The sequence below is a fragment of the Fukomys damarensis genome, unplaced genomic scaffold (assembly GCF_012274545.1).
Source record: "Fukomys damarensis isolate Sample0158 unplaced genomic scaffold, DMR_v1.0_HiC HiC_scaffold_2, whole genome shotgun sequence".
NCBI classification, from domain to species: Eukaryota; Metazoa; Chordata; class Mammalia; order Rodentia; family Bathyergidae; genus Fukomys; species Fukomys damarensis.
In genome coordinates this window covers 57,172,392-57,188,423 of record NW_022900914.1, presented here as the reverse complement: position 1 = coordinate 57,188,423, position 16,032 = coordinate 57,172,392, and positions in this window count along the sequence as shown.

Below are 16,032 nucleotides of genomic sequence, written 5' to 3'. Positions count from 1 at the left end.
CCCAGATTTTTTCCTGGTCTCCATCCACAAATTTCACAATTATTATATCTTTGTATGTTTTAAAAAAATATATGGCATACTCTTCATCTTTTAAAACATAAAGTTAATGGTTCCTTTTGAAAATATGACTCTACAAAAACAAACAAAAACTGCACTGTCCAAACCAAAGGCATGGAATTCTCTTATTTTTCCTTTGAATACTTTTATATTTTGGCATCTTAGGCTTAAATATTTAATTCTGTTTGAATTGATTTTTTGTGTTAAGTTCCACATTCTTCAAATGGATATTCAGACATCAAAACACTATTAATGGAAGTGATTTTTGTTTCCTGATTATGTGTCTTAGCACCTTTGTTGATAATTGACTGTAAGTGCATGGATTTATGGACTTTCTTTTTTTTTATTATTCCACAGGTCTATATAGCTGTCTTTATTCCAGCATCATACTATTTCTATTACTGTATCTTTGTAATACATTTTGAAAGCATGCAGTGTACTGCTTCCAGCATTGTTATAGGTTGCTTTGATTATTCATGGTCTTTTGTTCCTTTATGCATGGATATTTTTTGTCTGTGTCTTACATTAGAAAACACCTACAAAATGTTACCTTCTTTGCCAGGCAATATGGCAGACAATAGAGTTTAGAGCAGTGTTTCCTGGGACTGCTATTGGAATGAGAGGACAGAGTTGCAATAGTCTAAGTCCTTCGCATAACTTAGGTGAGAAACCAATTTCAAGCTTTAGTTACTTAATGTTTTAATTTTTCTCTTTGCTTTTTAATACTGAAGATTTAACTGAATTATTGTATATAGAGGTATGACATTTGCTAGTACTAGACCTAAGTAGATACTGCCCATCTGGCTGGAGTTCTAATTCTGAAGGCTGTGAAATGCAAGAAGAAACATACTGGGGTTTGAACTGGGTGATGGTTTTCTTCCTTTTCTTGGAAGACAGAACCCTGTACTCAAAAAGCGAGTGAAGAATTATAGTTCTCACAAAAGGCCAAAGATGGAAGAGATAAAACCATTTAAGGATAGCATATAATAATGAAGAAAATAATCTGAGGGAAGACTGCTATTAACTGCTTATACCTGAATTATTGAACTAATTCCATATTATAAAAAATAAATATTTATTTTTTTATTTTAACTGTTTACTTAAATTTTAAAACTGATATTTAAAATATTTTATTTGAATATCATATCATCACGCTATGTATATTTTTAAATTTTTAATTCTGTTGTATTTAAAAAATGCAATGTGTTTATTAAAAATATTATGAATACATGTATGGAAAACAATTTGTTATTCAGAGAGTCAATAACAAACTTTTCTCCCAAGTACATTTTCCTTAGTTCTTCTACATTCTGGGAACTGTATCTATCTTACAGATTCATTTCTCTTTGTAATTTTCCAACTTTACATGAGTTTCTCTGAATTTAAACATACGTATGATATACTTGTATTTGACCAAGGATGTGCTCTTTCCTAAATCACCAGCTCCCTGCTTCAAAGTTAAAATGTACTGCCCTTCCTGTGTGTATGTGAAATCCTTTTCTCATGTTCAGAGGAAAATTCACACTTACTTCTTTTTCTATAATACTAGAGTTGATGTTCAAATCTCAAGGTTTGCTTTGCAAAACTCCTTTTGCTACTGAAGGTACAAGTTTTCGGGTTGTCACATCAAGGTTAGCTGTGAATTCTGTGCCCAGAGACACTGCATAAATGTAATTAAATGTAACCTGCTAAAGGTAACCTAGATCTACATGCATCATCTCAAAGTCAGTGAGCTACTTTGCTAGAAATACTCCACAACTACACAAAAGAAAAATCTTTTCTAAAGCCTTTATGTTTCTTAGTTTTTTTGTTGTTGTTTGTTTATTGTTTTTTGTTTTTTTCAGTTTTCTTACAAAAATGTCTGAAGTTTCTAAGGTTCAACTCAAAGAAACCTCCAGCTGGAAATGAAGATTTCAGAAAAGTTTCTAAAACCTGATTAGCAGAGAAGACTAGCATAGATGCATGTCTGAGAACAAAGCTTTCCCTTTTCATGAAATAATTTGTATTACACAGTCCTTCTACCATCTATAAGAAAAAAATCACCTCTCAAATATTAGCAAATGAATTAATCTCACATTTTTGGTCCAGTTATCATAGTTTAATTCCTTTCTGGTTTTACTGAATAGTTTGAACAGTACATCTTGGGTTAACTTTGATACTTTCCCAACAATATGTATGGGGCTGTAAAAACTGGTGAAAATCGGAGCAGACTGGCAGCAGTAAAGGGAAAAATCTTAATATTTTCACAAAATAGATGGGACCATGCTGAATCATAGGCATTCAATAGGTGTTTAAATTCAAAGATTAAATTAAAATATATTCACATAATCCATGCAGTAAAATTCAGACTCTCAATCTGGGGAAATAGTACAATTATAAACTAAGATCCTCTACTTGTGAGAGGGAAGAAAATCAAGTTTTGTGGGGAAATGAATTTCTGAAAAGCCATAATTATATCATGGTAGGAAAATATAGAATTATAGATAATCTGTAAAATCGCATTCACCATTTAAATGAGCTTACTCCTTTTTAAATTTAAAATCTTTATTTTAATGTAATGTAAGCAGACTTCAGTAAAGAAAATGTTGTTTAAAATGTCTTCTAAAACAACACTGAGATTATGTCTCACCTCAGAATGAATGGCTGTTCTCAAGACTTAACCAACAACAAATGCTGGAGGGGCTGTGGGGAGAAAGGAACCCTTCTCCATTGTTGGTGGGAATGCAGACTGGCGCAACCACTGTGGAAATCAATATGGAGATACCTCCAAAAACTAGGCTTAGAAGTCCCATTTGACCCAGTTATCCCTCTGCTGGGTATCTTTTCAAAGGAATTGAAAGAATCATACTACAGCAATATATGCACATCCATGTATATAGCTGCAGTTTGAAATAGCTGAAACTGGTGAATCTAGGGGAAAAAACCTGACCTACCTACCACTGATTTAATTTATTTTCAAATATTGAGTATCTGCCTAGCTCTAACTTAAATAGCAGGAGGCTTAAAAACTTCTACTGAGGAAACATTCAGGATCTGTGTAATATAATCTCAAATAAATAATCATACAGATTTGTGCTTTGTATTATTCACTTGTTCCCCCACGACTCCTGCTCCTGGTAATAACCATAATGAGTCATTCTATGCTGAGAGCTATAGTCCCTGCCTGTCTTCTGCCAATGCTACTCCCGCTCTGGCAAGAGAATAGTTTTATTTATTTATTTATTTATTTATTTATTTATTTATTCATTTATTTATTTATTTATTTTGGGGGGCATATCAGGGATTGAACTCGGGTCTTTGCACTTGCAAGGCAGGCCACCAAACCACTGAGCTAAATCCCCAGCCAGAGAATGGTTTTATTTTCTGAGTGAATTTGCACTGGCATATGTCATTGGTGCTTATCTTCAGTCAAATTGAGATGTGATTTTTTTCCCTTAAAGAAAACATTATCTCTTCAGCACAGAGCAGCAGGGGAGCCCAGCAGCAGCTTACAGCCCTCTGATGGACCCATCTGATTCACACAGGGCAACAGAGGAGCTCAGAAGCATTTTGTGACCCCCTGATGGGCCTGCCTGTTTGGCTCAGAGTAGAATAGGTGCCCAGCCATGTGGGTGCCAACATAGCAGTCTCTACACCCCCCCATTCTGTGACCAAGAGAAAGAGGCCTCTCTGAGGCTCCTAGATGAAAACTGAAGCCCACTGGAAAAGTGAAGAAAATCTCTGTCATAATGGCACACAAGACCACCATAGTTGGTAATTTGGAGGGACTAGCACCTCACATCAGAAACTAGTCTAACTTCAGGAGAAAGATAGTTGGAAACTGCAACAGAACGTTGCAAAGTTCAACCCAGAAGGAGGTGAGAGATCTCAGTTTGAGCCTTGCAGCCAGAAATCAGCCTGAACCTCAGGGCACAGCTGCTGGATTGCTGAGACTAATTAATCTAGAGCTACACATTCCTGCCCACAATCTCTATTGTGTCAACAGAAGTATACCCTGAAGGGTGCCCTTTTTTCTATTTTTGTTATTATTTTCAAAGTAATTTGCTTTTTTGTAATTTTTAATCATTTTAAATTTTTATCTATTTTTTCTTTTCCTATTTCTTTCTTTTTATCTTATTTTTCTTATCTTTTTTACTAGCTCTCTCTCCCACCTTATTCTTCATTCTTCACCTATAAACAACAAAAATAAAAATGAGAAGACATTGAAACAAGGCAAAAACACAGTTTTCAGCTCAACAAAGTTAAAGCCTAGGGTAAATGAGGTGGGAAAGTCTCATAATCAACCATCTGGACACCCTTGTGCAACAGTATAGGAAGTAACAAAACAGATAAATGAGGCTTTAGAAAAGTTCAAAACAGTAATATTTTCCCACATAACTATAGAGATGGTGAGAAGAATGAAAAATATATTTAGAGACTCTAGAATAGAAATAGATAAAAAAAATAGGTAAGCTCAGGACCATGAGGGAAATTACAAAGGTCCATCATAGAAAAGAAAAGGATCCATGAAACAGATTAAAAAAGGAGATTAAAAACTCTACAGAGGGCAGGAGGAGGTCTGGGTCAGCCTCGCAGAGATAACATCCATGCTTCTGGCCTGTGACAAGCCAACTGGTGAGGACTGGTTGGCTGCCCGGTGGGCCTGCCCTCACCCTGCCCTCACCCCACCTGCATTCCGCAGAAGCAGGAGGTCTAGGTCAACTGTGAAGAGAGTCTATCCTTACTCCAGGCTGTAACAAGCTGATAGGTGAGGGCTGGTTGGTCACATGGGAACCTCTACAATAACCCCCATAAACAGACCATGCTCTCAGCTCTCCTGATTGTTTCAGTTCTTGGATCCACTCTGCAGAGGCACAGTTGATCATAAAAGTCATTTTTCTGAGCTCTGGAAGATAGAACAGAAGTGAACAACTTCAATAATGGTACATCAGATCTACTGAGTTGGTAAGTTGGAGAGTTCACCACCTTTCATCAGAACTTTGAATATCTTCAGAGAAAGAGCAGAAAGAACTGGCAATAGAACTTTGCAGAGTTCAACACTGCAAGAGGTTAGAGAGCTTGATTTGGGCCTTCCAGGCTGAATCCAGCCTGAAACTCAGGGGTCAGCCCTCTGTTAAAGACAAATTACTTAGTTCTGCACATGACTGCACAAATTGTCTGTTGTGACAGCAGAGATATAGTCTGAAAGAGGACCTTCAAATTTTTTTTCTTCTTTCTTTTCCTCATTCCACTCTACAACTTCTCTTTTCTGTCTTTTTTCTAACTCAGTCTCTTGCTCCCCATATTATTCTCCATCTCCCTTCCTGTTCCTATTCCTGCCCTAACTGGGATCTCTTCTTTTACTAATTTTCTTCTTTCTTTATTTTATTTTCTTCTTTCATTTTCCTTCACTCAAGGGTCAATAGTTCCAAAGGAAAGTGAGCCCCTGTTACTGATAAGTTGTTATATTCTTGTCCTTATTCTTGCACTCTGACTTTCCCTTCTTCAACAGTTTCCTAAAGTTTGTGTGGTCATACTGTGTCCTCTGCCTTCAGTTGAAACATTCTCCAATTCTTTTACCTATCTATTCCTCTCATTCTAACTCTGTCTAAACCCCATCCTAAAGGATAAAGATGCTATATTGAAGAATTTATTCACTGTAAACATATGCTGGGATGCCCCTTGATATTGATTTAATTCACATGGTTTAAAAGTGATAGATTGCTGACTACCACACATGGGCAATTTATAAGCTGTGCTTGATCCTATTGTGTTGCTGATTGTGTCAATTGGGCCAAAGGGTTGTGATTAATTTAATGCATTGTCCTTTCTGATATCATGTAAATGAGAATGTCTATGAGTCTTTAGAGATTCAAAAGCTAAAGTGCAATGATATCAGAAAGATTTAAGTAATAACCAGTAATTGAAACAAAGACAAGCCAACAACAAAAATAAAAAGGAGAAAACACTTAAACAAGATATAAAGAGAGACCTCCAGTTCATCAACAGCAAACTCTAGGGGAAATGAGGTTGAAAAGTCTCACAGTCAACCACTAGCACACCCTGAACCCACAGAACAGGCAGTAACAAAACAGATCAATCAGGCTCTAGAAAAATTCAAAGCATAAATAATTTCCCAGGTAAATACAGAGAGGGTGAGCAATATGAGAAACATGACTAGAGACTACAGAACAGAAACTGACAAAAAAAAAAAATAGATGACCTCAGGACCATGATAGAAGCCATGAAGACCCAGCAGAGGAAAGAAACTGAAGTCATGAATGTGCAACATAGGAAAGAAATGGAATCCATAAAATAATTTCAAACAGATATCCAGGAGATTAAAAAACTCTATGGAAAGTTTTTGCAGCAGGATAAATGAATGTGAAGATACAATTTCATGTATAGAAGATAGGATTGCAGTCAGTGACCATGAAAAGAGAGGTCTCTTAAAATCAGTAAGGGGTCAGGAGAAAGTAATCCAAAAACTACTAGAAGGTGCAAAAAAGAATAACATAATACTGATAGGAATCCATGAAGTAGCAAGAGAAAATACAAATGATTTAAAACAGCTGTTCTCAGAAATAATGATGGAAAACTTCCCAGAGGGGAAGAATTTGACATACAGATAAAGGAGGCATATAGGACTCCAACTAGCCATGATAACAAAAAAAATCTACACCTAGACATATAATAATCAAGATCCCAGAAACCCAACAGAAGAACAAAATACTACAAACAGTAAGAGAAAAGAAACAAATCCCATGCAAAGGAAAGCCCATCAGAATCACAGCAGACTTTTCAATACAAACCCTCAGGTCAAGGAGAGTCTGGAGTGAGATATTTCAAGTCCTAGAAAAAAAAAAAAACAAAACTCAAAGCTAGGCTGATGTATCCTGTAACACTCTCTTTCAAAATGCATGGGGAAATAAGATATGTCCATGACAAAGAATACCTGAGAAACTTCATGAATACCAAACCAGCACTACAAGGAATTCTAAACAATATTCTGGGAAAAGACAATGAAGGTCACAACACCATGAGACCCAACAGAGCAAATCAAATAGGAAAGGCAAGAAACTAAAGGGATAGGGGGAAGATTAAAAAGAGTCAACAAAAGGACAATAACAGGACAATAATAAGTCAGTACATATCCATTATAAACATCACTGTCAATGGCCTCAATTCAACAATCAAGAGAAATAGACTGGCAGAATGGATTAAGAAGCAAAATCCAACAATATGTGGTATACGAGAAACACACCTAGTGCAACAAAAAACCTATATACTGAAAGTAAAATGATGGAAAACAATTCTCCATGTGAGAGGAGCCCAGAAAAAAGCAGGAGTAGTTATCTTATTAACAGTCAAAGCAAATCTCAAACAAAACTGATTAAGAGAGGGAAAGAAGGCCACTACTTTCTGTAAGGGGAACAATTCAAGAGGAAGTGATGACAATTATAAATCTATATAGACCAAATATGAATTCCACCAACTATATAAAACAAATATTAAGTAAAATAAAAGCCAAATAAGCAAAAACATAATTGTAGTGGGGGACTTAAACACCCCACTATTACAAATAGACAGATCATTTAGGCAAAAAATCAACAATGTAATACTAGAACTGAGCCCTACTTTTGAATGTATGGACTTAATAGATGTATACAGAGTATTCCACCCCATAAAAGCAGAATATACATTTTTTTCAGCTGCACATGGGTCATTCTCGAAGATAGACCACATAATAGCTCATAGAACAGGTTTAAATAAATACAAAGTAATCAAAGTTATCCCCTGTATATTCTCAGATGATTGTGCAATTAGGCTGGAGATCAAAAGCCTAAGAAATGATAGAAACTTCACAAACACTTGGAAATTGAACAACTTTCTCCTGACCAATCAATGGGTCACAGAGGAAATAAAAGAAGAAATAAGACAGTTTTTACAAATAAATGATAATGCCAATACAACATACAGGAATCTATAGGACACAGAAGAAAATGCTGTACATGGGAAATTCACAGCAGTGAATGCCTACATTAAGAAAACAGGGTGATCTCAAATAAACAATCTAATGATGAATCTTATACTTCTACAAAAAGAAGTGCAAGAAAAACCTAAATCTCATATAAGAGAGGAAAATATAAAGATTAAAGCCAAAATCAATGCAATAGAAATTAAGAAAATGATACAAAAAAATCAATGAATCAAAGAGTTGGTTTTTTTGAAAGAATAAATAAAATTGATAAACCCTTAACTAACCTTGTCAAAAAAAAAAAAGAAAGCAAAGGCTCAGATCCACTTAATTAGGAATAAAAAAGGTGAAGTCATAACATCCAGCAGAAATCCAAAGGATCATAAATACCTACTTTGAGAACCTGTACTCTAATAAAATGGATAACACAAAAGAACTGGACAGACTTCTAGATGCTTATGAATTGCCAAAGTTGAATAAAGAAGATAAAAAAAATTCTAAAAACCCCAGTTATAGTCAGTAAAATTGAAAATGTAATTTAAAATTTTCCAATCAAGAAAAGCCCAGGTCCTGATGGATTCATGACTGAAGTTCACAAGACATTTAGAGAAGAACTACTGCCACTACTCTTTAAACTTTTCATTGAAATTGAATGGGAAGCAATACTTCCAGATTCAATCCTGGAAGCAAATGTTACTTTGTTTCCCAAATCAGGGAAAGACACAACTAAAAAAGAAAATTAGAGTCCAATTTCCTTAAAGAACATAGATGCAAAAATCCTTAATAAGATCCTGGCAAAGAGATTACAGAGGATCAACAAGAAGTTCATATACCCTGACCAAGCTGGATTTATTCCATGGATGCAAGGATGGTTCAATCTATGTAAATCAATAAATGTAACACACTATATTAACAGAGTCAAATACAAAAACAATATGATCTTCTCAAAGATACAGAAAAAACATTTGAAAAAGTTAACACCCATTCATGATAAAAAAAACCTGCACAAAATTGGAATATATGGTCTATATCTCAACTTAATAAAGGCTATCTATGGAAAAACAACAGCCAACATCATATTAAATGGCCAAAAGATGAAAACCTTCATGTTAAAATCAGGAACTAGACAAGGATGCCCATTATCACCACTCCTCTTCTATATAGTTCTGGAAACATTAGCCACAGCAATTAGACAAAAGAAAGAAATTAAAGCAATAAAAATAGAAAAGCAATAAGTTAAACTGTCATAATTTGCTAATGATATGATATTCTACATTGAAGACCTAAAAAATTCCACCAAAAAAATTCAAGACTTAATTGACACTTTCACCAGAGTAGCTGGACTCAAGGTCATCACTCAAAAATCAATAGCCTTGGACACAAATGGCAGACTCACTGTGAAAAGAATTATGGAAACAATTCCTTTCACAATAGCATTCCAAAAAGATGAAATATCTAGGAATTAATCTGATGAAAGAAGCAAAAGACCTCTACACTGAAAACTAGATCACTCAGGAAAAAGAGATCAAAGAGGATATAATAAAATGGAAAGATATCCCCTGCTCCTGGGTAGGAAGAATCAACATAGTGAAAATGGTCATACTACTAAAACTGCTACACAGATTCAATACATTGTTGATTGCAATTCCAACAGTATATTTCACAGAACTAGAAAAAAATGATTTGGAACAAGAAGAGACCTAGAATTTCATAAGCCCGTCCTAGGCAACAGAGATATGGCAGCAGGTATAATAATTCCCAATTTGAAATTATACTACAAAGCCACTGTGATAAAAACAGCCTAGTACTGGCAAAGAAACAGATCTGAGGGATAGTGGAATATATTGTGAGATACAGAAACAATTTCAGATGTACACAACTAGGTCAACTTTGACAAAGGAGCCAACCATCCTTACTGGAGGAAAGATAGCATCTTTAATAAATGGTGTTGGAAAACCTGGATTTCAACCTGGTAAAGAATAAAACTAGTCCCTTATCTTTCACTATGTAATAAATTAAAATCTAAGTATATTCAGGATCTAAATATTACAAAAGAGACAATAAATTTGCTGGAAGATAAGTTAGGCAGAACTCTTGAGGACACTGGCATAGGAAACAACTTTATGAACAAATCCTCATTAGCATGGTAAATAGCACAAAGAATCAACAACTGGGATCTCATTTTATTAAAAAGCTTCTGAAGCCTAGTGTGGTGGTGAATGCCTCTCCGCAGGCTGGGGCTGGAGGGTTGCTGTGAATTTGAGATCAGACTGGGCTACATAGTGAGTTCCAGGTCAGTTTCAACTACATAGTGAGACCCTGTCTCAAAAAACCAAACCAAACCAAAACTAAAACTACAAAAAAAGCTTATGCTTTGCAAAAGAAACCATCAACAGAAGTAAGAGACAAGCTACAATGTGGGATAAAATTTTTACCAGCTGCTCTTCAGAAAATGGACTATCATCTATAATATATAAAGAACACAAAAAAATTAAGTTGCCCAAACATAAAGACCCAATTCAAAAATGGGCATCTGAAATGAAAAGACATTTCTCAGACAAAGAAGTAGAAGCAGCAAGTAAATATATGAAAAAATGTTCCACATCAATAGTCATTCGAGACATGCAGATGAAAACAATGCTGAGATTTCATCTCACTCCACAAAAAATAGCTGCTATCAAGAAATCAACCAATAACAAATGTTGGCAGGGATGTGGGGAGAAAGGAACCCTTCTCTATTGTTGGTAGTAGTGCAGACTGGTGTAACCACTATGAAATCAATATGGAGATACCTCAAAGAACTAGGATTAGAAATTCTATATGACCCAGTTATCCCTCTGCTGAGTATCTTTCCAAAAGAATTAAAATTGACAATATGAAATAGAAAGAAAGGGGTTAAAGGTATAGGGAAATTGGGAAGGGTAGGGGAAAGGTAATGAGAGAAAAGAAAAAAATATGAGAAAATGAAAAAATGCAAACAAATACAGTGTTTGTAAATGGGGAGGGAAGAAGAGGGTGAAGGGAGGGCAGGGATGAGGGGAAAACATGAGAACCAAAACCTGCCATGTAAGTTACATGATTCCAATAATGAATGTAACTATACTGTACACCTAAAATGTACCAATAAACTCAATAAAAAAGAATTTAAAAATATACTATAGTGATATGCACACACCCATGTTCATGGTGGCAGAGTTTGTAGTAGCTAAAACTTGGAAACAGCCCAATTGACTATCAGTTGGAGATTGGTTAAAGAAGATGTGGTTTTTTTTCTATAAAATGGAATACTATTTATCCATAAATAATGAGAAATTAGAGTTATTCATAAAAAAATGGATGCATATTGAGGTTAGACTCTTAAGTGAGATAAGTAAATCACTCATATGTAAATACCAAATAATTTCTCTGGTGTGAAAAATTATAAGTGTAAATAAGATCTTAATGGTATAACTGACAATGTGAAATAGGAAGAAAAGGGCTAAAGGTGTAGGGGAATTTGGAAGATTAGGGGAAAGGAAATTAGGGAAAAGTAAAAAATCTGAGAAAATGATAAAATGGAAATAAAGTATTTGTAAATAGGGAAGGGAGGAGGGGTGAAGGGAGGGCAGGGATAGGGAGAAAACATGAGAACCAAGACCTGTCATTAAAGGTACAAGATCCCAATGATTAATGTAACTGTACTGTATACCTAGAAAGTACCAATAAACTCAATGAGAAAACAAATAAATAAAAAATGAAAATTTTATAGAAATCATTCATAGCAGAATGAGCACATGTGTAGGTACAATTTCAGACACAGAAGATAGGATTGCTGTCAGTGACCATGAAAAGAGAAATCTCTTAAAAACAATAAAGGATCATGAGAAATTGATCCACCAAGTCCTAGGTGATGCCAAGAAGAGTATTATAAGACTGATAGGAATTCATAAATTATCAGGAAAATTTACAAATGACATAAAAAACTTGTTGACAGAATTAATGACAGAAAATTTCCAAAGCAGAAGAAAAATTTAACATACAGATAAATGAGGAGTATAGGACTCCAAATAGCATTGTCAAAAAAATATACACTGACACATATAATAATCAAGATCTTGGAAACCCAAAACAAAATCAAATTATTACAAGCATTTAGAGAAAGGAGACATTACATGCAAAGGAAAGCCCATCAGAATTACAGAAAACTTTTCCATAAAAATGCTCAAGTAAAGGAGAGCCTGGAGCAAGTTCCTATTTCCAGTCCTAAAAGAGAGCTACCTCCAACCTAGACTGATATATCCTGCAAAACTATCTTCAAAATTGATGGCAAAATAAGGCACTTCAAGGAAAAATAACACCTGAAAAATTTCATGATCACCACACTGGCACTCCAAACACTTATAAGTAATATCCTGGAAAAAGACAATGAAGGCCACAATTTCATAAGGGCCAACAGAGCAAATATACCAGGCAGATGAGAAATTAAAGGTAGAGAGGAGAAAGTAAAAAATGAACCCAAAACAGGAAAATAACATAGTAATGAAAAATCAATACATAACAGTTGTAACCATCAATATTATTGGCCTCAATTCACCAATCAAAATAAATAGGCTGGCAGATGGATTAAGAAGCAAAATTGAACAATATGCTGTATACCAGAAACCCACTTAATCTGCAAAGATATTCACAGACTGAGAGTAAAAGGATGGAAAACAGTTCTCCATGTAACAGGAGCCCAGAAAAAAAGTAAGGGTAGCTATCTTATATGCAGAGAGTAGATTTCAAACCAAAATTAATTAAGAGAAACAAAGAGGGACACTACATCCTTGCAAAGAGAACAATATAAGAGGAAGAAATTACAATCATAAACATATATGCACCACATACTAATGCCCCATCTATACAAAAGAAATATTAATGAATATGAAAAATGAAATAAGCACAAATACAACTGTAGTGCAGGACCTCAATACTCCACTTCAACAATAGATCATCTAGACAAAAATCAACAAATAAATAAAAGAACTGAAGCAAGTCTTTGAACAGATGGAACCAATAGATATCTAGGGAGTGTTCCACACCACGAAACCAAAATACACATTTTTTTGCAGCATATGGTTCATTCTCCAAAATAGACCACATTCTAGCTCATTAAACATTCATAAGTAAATGCCAAGGAATTAAAGTTATTCCCTGTATATTATCAGACCATAGTACAATTAAACTTCAGGTCAATAGCCTAAGAAACCACAAGAACTTCATAAACACATGGAAATTGAATAACACCCTGTTGAACAACCACTGGTTCACAGAGGAAATTAAAGAAGAAATTAGTTTCTACAATTAAATGATAACACCGATACAACATACAAGAATCTATGGGACCCAATGAGATGAGTTATATGAGGGAAATTCATAGTAGTCAATGCTCATAATAAGAAAACAAAGCTAGCTTCTATAAACAACTTAATGCTTAACCTTAAACACCTAGAAAAAGAGCAAGAGAAACCCAAAGGTCATAGAAGGGTAGAAATTATAAAGATAAGAGCAGCAATTAATGCAATGGAGACTAAGAGAATAATACAAAAAAATCAATGAATTGAAGAGTTGCTTTTTTGAAAGAATAAATAAAATTGATAAACCCTTAGCCAACCTTACCAAAAAAAGTAAAGATAAAGGCTCAAATTCATGCAATTAGGAATGAAAAAGTTCAAGTCATAATAGATCCATCAAAAATTCAGAGAATCATCAAGACCTACTTCAAAAATCTATACTCTAAAAAAAATAGAAAATACTGAAGAAATGGATGGATTCCTAGATAGAAATGAACTTACAAAGTTGTTTAAACACCCCAATTGCAGTCAATGAAATTGTACATTTAATTAAAATATTACCGACAAAGAAAAACCCAGTTCTTTATGTCTTCACTTCTCAATTCTGTGAGACATTTAGAGAAGAACTGTTGCCACTATTCTTTAAAATCTTCATTGAAATTGAAAGGGAAACAATACTTCCAAATTAATTCCTGGAAGCAAGTGTTAATTTGCTTCCAAAACCAGGGAAAGACCAAACCAAAAAACAGAACTGCTGGCCATTCTCCCTAAATAAACACAGATGCAGAAATCCTCAATAAGATACTGGCAAACAAAATACAGAAAATTGTCAAAAGATCATACACCCTGATCAAGTTGCATTTATCCCAGGGATACAAGGATGGTTCAATATAGGTAAATCAATAAATGTAATACACTATATTAACAGTCAAGGACAAAAACCATATGATCATCTCAATAGATGTAGAAAAAGCATTTGACAAAATCTAACACCCTTACATTATAAAAACCCTACAGAAATTAAAATAGATTGTCTTTATCTCAACCTGATACAGGCTATCTATGAAAAACAAACAGTCAATATCATACTAAATAGTAAAAAAAACTGAAAACCTTCATGCTAAAATTAGGAACAAGACAAGGTTCACTAGCATCTGTCCTGTTCAATATAGTTCTAGAACCATTAGCCACAGCAATTAGACAAGAGAAAAATTAAAACAATAAAGATAGGAAAGGAAGAATTTAAACTGTCATTATTTGCTGATATGATACTCTACATAGAAGACCCAAAAACAAAAAACTCTGCCAAAAAACTTCTAGATTTAATTGACAGATTGGATACAAGGTCAACACTCAAAAATCAATAGCCTTCTTGTACACAAATAGCAGATTCACTGAGAGAGAAATTAGGGTAACAATTCCTTTCACTGTAACATCCCAAAAATGAAATATCTAGGAAACAATCTAAAGAAGGAAACAAAAAACATCTACACTGAAAAATACAGCACTATGAAAAAAAAGAACCAAAGAGGACATAAGAAAATGGAAAGATATCCCTTGTTACTGGGTAGGAAGAAACAACATAGTGAAAATTGCCATACTTCCAAAACTGCAATATAGACTCAATGCAATCTCAATTAAAATCCCAATAGTACATTTCACAGAACTTGAGAAAATAATCAAAAAATTCATTTGCAGCAGAAAGGACTTAAAATAGCAAAAGCCATTTTAAGCCACAGAGACATGGCAGGGGGTATCACAATTCTTAACTTGAAGCTATTCTACAAAACCACTGTGATAAAAACAGAATACTGGCAAAGAAACAGACCAAGGATCAGTGGAATAGATTAGAAGTTGTAGAAACAACTACAGACATACTTAGCTATCTCATCTTTGACAAAGGAGCCAACCATCCTCACTGGAGGAAACATTGCCTTTTTAAGAAATGTATTTGGAAAAATTGGCTACAAATTTGCCAAAGATTAAAACTAGGTTTCTATCAAAAACCCCAAAAAAAAAAAAAAAAAAAAAAAAAAAAGTGTTGGTGGCACATGCCTTTAATCCCAGCACTCTGGAGGCTGAGGCAGGGGGATCTTCTTGAGTTCAAGACCAGCATGGGCTACATAGTGGGTTTCAGGTCAGTCTCAACTACATAGTGAGACCCTGCCTCACCCCTCCAAAAAAAAACAAAAACAAAAACAAAAACTAGGTTCCTAACTTTGGCCATGCTCTAAACTAAAATCTAACTGGATTAAAGATATAAATATAAACATAGAAACACTAATCTTATTGGAAAATAATTAGTTAAAACTCTTGAAGACATTGGCATAGGAAAAGATGTTAGGAACAAATCCTCAGTAGCATAGGTATTTGCATGAAGAATCAACAACTGGGGTCTCATTGTATTAAAAAGTTTTTGCAATGCAAGAGAAACCACCAGCAGAGATAAAAGACAACCTATAATGTGGAAAAAGTTTTTTACCAGGAGCTCCTCAGACAAAGGATTGCTATCTAGACTACATAAAGAACTCAAAAAATCAGACCCCCCAAATATAAAGACCCAATTCAAAAATGGGCATCTGAAATGAAGAGACATTTCTCAAACAAACAAGTAAAAGCAGCACATAAACATATGAAGAAATGTTCAGCATCACTGGTCATTTGAGAGATGCAGAAGAAAACAACACTGAGATTCCACGTTACCCA